General features: G+C 42.2%; 1 protein-coding gene across 1 annotated transcript in view; it reads left to right on the forward strand.

Moving 5' to 3' along the window:
- LOC110533183 (protein krueppel) overlaps nucleotides 1–7,366 on the forward strand; it is a 260,240-nt gene that overhangs the window by 109,159 nt on the left and 143,715 nt on the right. The gene's annotated exons all lie outside the window — the stretch shown is intronic.

A 7,366-nucleotide genomic window follows, 5' to 3' on the forward strand; every position in this document is an offset into this window, starting at 1 on the left:
TTCCAAATCTGGATTATTTATTGAAGTCGCGGAGAAAAGTGAACATGCAATTTATGAACAAGTACGATCTACTTGAGATTAAGTGCTTTCCAGACTCTGGCTTCAGCTCACAGTCTTTATTAAATCGCTGCATGAGGTATGTCTGCTCTCCAATGGTCCTGCTGACTTTCTGTACATTGTCAAACTGGACATGGGCCCCTTGAAGTTGGATAAGGTCTTTTGTGAGGCGCACATGGCGTCCACAGTTCTTATATGAAATACTTTGGTATTGCTCTGTGCCGAATACCTTCTAGACATATACCAATTATTTCCAAAGGATCTGTAAGTATCCGTGACTTTGTACCAGAAGTAGTTGTAACTGACCTTAAAGCTGCAATGTGTAACTTTTTGGGGCGACTGGACCAAATTCACATAGAAATGTGAGTTAGAGCTTTCATTAGCATTGAATGATAGAACAGATCTACCGCTTCTTAGACTATGTGCACTATTTATATGCTTCCCTATTTATACCAGCTTCAAACAGATACAATATGTTTTAGGATCTTTCAGAGGTTTATATGGTACAATGATTCTCTAGACAAAGACTGCCATTTTCACTAGAGTATCTATTTCCCGAGAAAGGGCAAGTAACGTTACTAACCACTTTCTGGGGAAGAGTTTGTTTTGCATGACCCGGGTGCTCCGAGTGGGTGGGTATGCTCATTTTCGATCATTCCATTGGTCCTCCAAAGAAGTGCTCTCCGCTGGCACAGGGCCACGCAAAGCAAACTCACCAAGTATTTTCGTAGATAACACGTTGCCACCACGTGCTAATGGTTGAGTTTTATTTGCATAGACCAGTGCCCCAGATGGGTGGAGTTTGCTTATTTTAGTCCATTCCATTGGTCCTTGGGGAAAAAATCTACCCCCACCCGGGGCACCGTCCATACAAAACGAGCTCCACCACTAGGCAAAAAGGGGGCATGAATTGTTGACATAATTGTAATCCAAACCCAACCTTAATTTACTCGTTGTGACGCAAAGGTTCTAAACTCAGTTTTAGAAGGTTGCCTTTATGACAAACATTATCCTATTTACATTTTGTACATTTTGACACTTGATGGCACAGGCCGCTTTCAAAGGGATTAGTTGGTTTGTAGGGGCAGTTGTTCTTTAAGTGTTTAAATGGAAAATGCTACAAATGTGTATGAAAGTACTGTATATTCAAGAATTTAATGTGAGTAGATTTTTTTGGGGCACTTTTTTTTAGCACTTTTCTACTAACATTTTAAAGATTACATATACAGTACCTTGCAAAAGTATTCAGACCCCTTGGATTTCTTCACATTTTGTAACGAAGTAAAAAAAATATATATATTAATACAACTTATAACTCAAATATAGTCATTGCATAAGTATTTAGCTCTCTGAGTCAATATGTTATAAAACACCTTTGGCATCTACAGTTGAGAGACTTCTTGGGTAAGTCTCTAAGAGCTTCGCACACCTTGATTGTGCAATATTTGCCCATTATTCTTTTCAAAATTCTTCAAGCTCTGTCAATATTTGCAATATATTTTCAAGCCGATTTAAGTCAAAACTGTAACTTGGCCACTCAAGAACATTCACCGTTTTCTTGGTAAGTTACTCCAGTGTAGATTTAGCCAACACAAATATTTGGCATTGTGTTGGCATGCTGAAAGGTGAATTCCTTTTCCAGATTCTGGTTTTCCTCCAGGATTTTGCCTGTGCTTAGCTCCATCCAGTTTATTTTTATCCTGAAAAACTCCCCAGTATTTGCCATTGTCAAGCATACCCATACCATGATGCAGCCACCACCATGCTTGAAAATAAGGATTGGATTTGCCCCAAACATAAGGCTTTTTGAGGGGATATTTTTTATTCATTTGCAGAGTATTTTTTGCAGTATTAGTGCCTTATTGCATACAAGATGCATGTTTTGGAATATTTTTACCCTGTATATTTGTATTCTTCTTTTCACGCGGTCATTTAGGTCATTATTGTGGAGTCACTACAATGTTATTGATACATTCTCAGTTGTTTTCTCCCATCACAGCCATTGAACTCTAGCTGTTTTAAAATTACCAATGGCCTCAAGGTAACATTCCTTAGCAATTTCATTCCTGTCCTGCAGCTCAGAAGGACAACTGTATATTTTGTGTGTGGGTGGTTTAATACAAAATCCACAGCATAATTATTAACTTGACCATGCTTAAAGAGATATTCAATGTTTGATTTGTTATTGTTACCCATCTACCAATCACTGTCCTCCTTTGAGGCTTTCGAAAAGCTCCCTGGTCTTTGTAGTTGAATCTGTGCTTGAAATTCAATACTTGATTGAGGGACCTTATGTATGGGGGAGAGAGGAAGGGTTAGTCATTTAAAAATCAAGTCAACCCCTATTATTTCACTCAGTGAGTCCATGTAACTTATTATGGGATTTGTTAAGCCAAACTTTACTCCTGAACTAATTTAGGCTTGCCTAAACAAAGGGGTGAAGACTTGTGCAACGAGTATATTTTAGTTAAGCTTTTTTTTTTTTTTTATCTTAAAAAAATATGATTTGTCTTCCACTTTGACATTAGAGTATTTTGAGTGGATTGTCGACCAAAAAAATTACAATTAAATCTATTTTAATCCCACTTCGTAACAATAAAATGTGAAGAAATCCAAGAGGTCTGAACTTTTGCAAGGCACTGTAAACGGCATATTTGGGATGTTTAATTGTGTTCTCCAGACGCCCTCAATCATTTTAGGAAATCATTGGGCTTTAGGTACCAATTATTTATGTACAGTTGAAGTCGGAAGTTTACATACACCTTAGCCAAATACATTTAAACTCACTTTCACAATTCCCGACATTTAATCCTAGTAAAAATTCCCTGTTTTAGGTCAATTAGGATCACCACTTTATTTTAAGAATGTGCAATGTCAGAATAATAGGAGAGATTTATTTCAGATTTGATTTCTTTCATCACATTCCCAGTGGGTAAGAAGTTTACATACACTCAATTAGTATTTGGTAGCATTACCTTAAACAATTTAAACTTGGGTCAAATGTTTCGGGTAGCCTTCCACAAGCTTCCCACAATAAGTTGGGTGAATTTTGGCACATTCCTCCTGACAGAGCTGGTGTAACTGAGTCAGGTTAGTAGGCTTTCTTGCTCGCACACGCTTTTTCAGTTCTGCCCACAAATTTTCTATAGGATTGAGGTCAGGGCTTTGTGATGGCCACTCCAGTACCTTGACTTTGTTGTCCTTAGGCCATTTTGCCACAACGTTGGAGGTATGCTTGGGGTCATTGTCCATTTGGAAGACCCATTTGCGACCAAGCTTTAACTTCCTGACTGATGTCTTGAGATGTTGCTTCAATATATCCACATAGATAGCATCATGAGGGAGAAAAACTATTTTGTGAAGTGCACCTGTCCCTCCTGCAGCAAAGCAACCCCACAACATGATGCTGCCACCCCCGTGCTTCACGGTTGGGATGGTGTTCTTCGGCTTGCAAGCCTCCCACTTTTTCCTCCAAACATAACGATGGTCATTATGGCCAAACAGTTCTATTTTTGTTTCATCAGACCAGAAGACATTTCTCCCAAAAGTACGATCTTTGTCCCCATGTGCAGTTACAAACCGTAGTCTGGCTTTTTTATGGCGGTTTTGGAGCAGTGGCTTCTTCCTTGCTGAGAGGCCTTTCAGGTTATGTTGATATAGGACTCGTTTTATTGTGGATATCCATACTTTTGTACCGGTTTCCTCCAGCATCTTCACAAGGTCCTTTGCTGTTGTTCTGGGATTGATTTGCACTTTTCGCACCAAAGTATGTCATATCAAATCAAAGTTTATTTGTAACGTGCGCCGAATACAACAGTGAAATGCTTACTTACAGGCTCTAACCAATAGTGCGAAAGAAAAAGGTGTGTGTGTGTGTGTGTGTGTAGGTAAGTAAAGAAATAAAACAACAGTAAAAATACATTGGAAAATAACAGTAGCAAGGCTTTTATACAGACATCGGTTAGTCAGGTTATTGAGGTAGTAAAAGAGGGGTTGGGGGGACACACAATGGAAATAGTCCGGGTAACCATTTGGTTACCTGTTCAGGAGTCTTATGGCTTGGGGGTAAAAACTGTTGAGAAGCCTTTTTGTCCTAGACTTGGCACTCCGGTACTGCTTGCCATGAGGTAGTAGAGAGAACAGTCTATGACTGGGGTGGCTGGGGTCTTTGACAATTTTCAGGGCCTTCCTCTGACTCCGCCTGGTGTAGAGGTCCTGGATGGCAGGCAGCTTTGCCCCAGTGATGTACTGGGCCGTATGCACTACCCTCTGAAGTGCCTTGCGGTCGGAGGCTGAGCAATTGCCGTACCAGGCAGTGATGCAACCGGTCAGGATGCTCTCGATGTTGCAGCTGTAGAACCTTTTGAGGATCTCAGGACCCATGCCAAATCTTTTTAGTTTCCTGAGGGGGAATAGGCTTTGTCGTGCCCTCTTCACAACTGTCTTGGTGTGTTTGGACCATTCTAGTTTGTTGTTGATGTGGACAACAAGGAATTTGAAGCTCTCAACCTGCTCCACTACAGCCCTGTCGATGAGAATGGGGACGGGCTCGGTGCTCCTTTTCCTGTAGTCCACAATCATCTCCTTAGTCTTGGTTACGTTGAGGGATGGGTTGTTATTCTGGCACCACCCGGCCGGGTCTCTGACCTCCTCCCTATAGGCTGTCTCGTCGTTGTTGGTGATCAGGCCTACCACTGTTGTGTCGTCAGCAAACTTAATGAAGGTGTTGGAGTCGTGCCTGGCCATGCAGTCGTGGGTGAACAGGGAGTACAGGAGGGGACTGAGCACGCACCCCTGGGGAGCTCCAGTGTAGAGGATCAGCGTGGCAGATGTGTTGCTACCTACCCTCACCACATGGGGTGGCCCTCACGAAGTCCAGGATCCAGTTGCAGAGGGAGGTGTTTAGTCCCAGGTTCCTTAGCTTAGTGATGAGCTTTGAGGGTACTATGGTGTTGAACGCTGAGCTGTAGTCAATGAATAGCATTCTCACATAGGTGTTCCTTTTGTCTAGGTGGGAAAAGGCAGTGTGGAGTGCAATAGAGATTGCATCATCTGTGGATCTGTTTGGGCGGTATGCAAATTGGAGTGGGTCTAGGGTTTCTGGGATAATGGTGTTTATGTGAGCCATGACCAGCCTTTCAAAGTACTTCATGGCTACGGACGTGAGTGCTACCGGTCTGTAGTCATTTAGGCAGGTTGCCTTTGTGTTCTTGGGCACAGGGACTATGGTGGTCTGCTTGAAGCATGTTGATATTACAGACTCAATCAGGGACATGTTGAAAATGTCAGTGAAGACACCTGCCAGTTGGTCAGCACATGCCCGGAGCACACGTCCTGGTAATCCATCTGGCCCCGCAGCCTTGTGAATGTTGACCTGTTTTTAAAGGTCTTACTCACGTTGGCTACGGAGAGCGTGATCACACAGTCGTCCGGAACAGCTGATGCTCTCATGCATGCCTCAGTGTTGCTTGCCTCGATGCGAGCATAGAAGTGATTTAGTATTCCTCAATGTCATCGGAAGAATCCCGGAACATGTTCCAGTCTGTGACAGCAAAACAGTCCTGTAGTTTAGCATCTGCTTCATCTGACCACAGAATGCGTCTCCTTCCTGAGCGGTATGATGGCTGCGTGGTCCCAAGGTGTTTATACTTGCGTACTATTGTTTGTACAGATGAACGTGGTACCTTCAGGCGTTTGGAAATTGCTCCCAAGGATGAACCAGACTTGTGGAGGTCTACAATTTTTTTTTCTGAGGTCTTGGCTGATTTCTTTTGATTTTCCCATGATGTCAAGCAAAGAGGCACTGAGTTTGAAGGTAGGCCTTGAAATACATCTACAGGTACACCTCCAATTGACTCAAATTATGTCAATTAGCCTATCAGAAGCTTCTAAATCCATGACATAATTCCTGGAATTTTCCAAGCTTTTTAAAGGCACAGTCAACTTAGTGTATGTAGACTTCTGGCCCACTGGAATTGCGATACAGTGAATTATAAGTGAAATAATATGTCTGTAAACAATTGTTGGAAAAATGACTTGTGTCATGCAAAGTAGATGTCCTAACCGACTTGCCAAAACTATAGTTTGTTAACAAGAAATTTGTGGAGTGGTTGAAAAACAAGTTTTAATGACTCCAACCTAAGTGTATGTAAACCTCTGACTTCAACTGTAGATATGGCCATGTGAATCCTGTCTAATATGGCCCCATGGAGCTGGTTGGCCGCCAGGGGGGCAATATGTAAAATCTGCAATGACACTATAGCTAGTTGTGTGTGAAATGTGGGGCCTCATTCACAAAAGTCACAATTATCCTTAAAATGTTACACTTAGCCACGGGACTAATATACACTGAGTATATATTAGGAAAACCTTCCTAATATTGAATTACACCCCAGAGCATGGACTCGTCAGAGGATGGACTCTACAAGGTGTCAAAGCGTTCGACAGGGATGCTGGCCCATGTTGGCTCCAATGCTTCCCACAGTTGTCAAGTTGGCTTGATATCCTTTGGGTGGTGGACCATTCTTGATACACATGGGAAACTGTTGAGTTTGAAAAACCCAGCAGCATTTCAGTTCTTGACACAAACCGTTGTGCCTGGCACCTACTACGATACCCTGTTCAAAGGCACTTAAATATTCTGTCTTTCCCATTCACCCCCTGAATGACACACATACACAATCCATGTCTCAATTGTCTCAAGGCGAAAAAAATCCTTCTTTAATAACGACCCCGGCCACAGCAAAGTTTGATACAAAAGAATTCATAACTTTAAAACCATTACCAGAGAGAGACTTTCAAAGAATACAGCAAAGAGCTGCTGTTTTTGAGTGAGTTCATGTCTAAGATTTTATTCAGCACTGTCAACACTGTTGCAAAACATGCTTCTCCCTACTTCCACTCACGATGCAGCTGCAATGAATGAGTAGCGAAGTGTATCGATAGCCCTGTGTTTTTATTATTATTAGCAGCTCTTCGTGTTTATTTTAATATCAAGGAATATTTCACTTTCTCTGGTCATAGGAACAGTATAAATTTGGGCACGAGGTAGATGCGGTGCAAATCAAGTTTCGGCATCAAGTGGAAGAAAGTGTCCCCTCTCTCTGGTCCGTCTCAGACACTCTGCTGCGCTCTCCGTCCCTCCGCTGAGACTAATGCCTTGTTCAAAACAACTGGGAACTCTGGAGAAAAAAAAATAGATCTGACTGGGAAAAGTCGTTTTGGCATCAAGTGGAAGACAGTGTCCCCATCCAACCATGAATTCCAAGCCAGAAACTCGGGCATCTTTCTAGAGCTCTGACTTCTGGAC

This window comes from Oncorhynchus mykiss, chromosome 10 (genome assembly GCF_013265735.2).
Source record: "Oncorhynchus mykiss isolate Arlee chromosome 10, USDA_OmykA_1.1, whole genome shotgun sequence".
In the NCBI taxonomy this organism is placed as follows: Eukaryota; Metazoa; Chordata; class Actinopteri; order Salmoniformes; family Salmonidae; genus Oncorhynchus; species Oncorhynchus mykiss.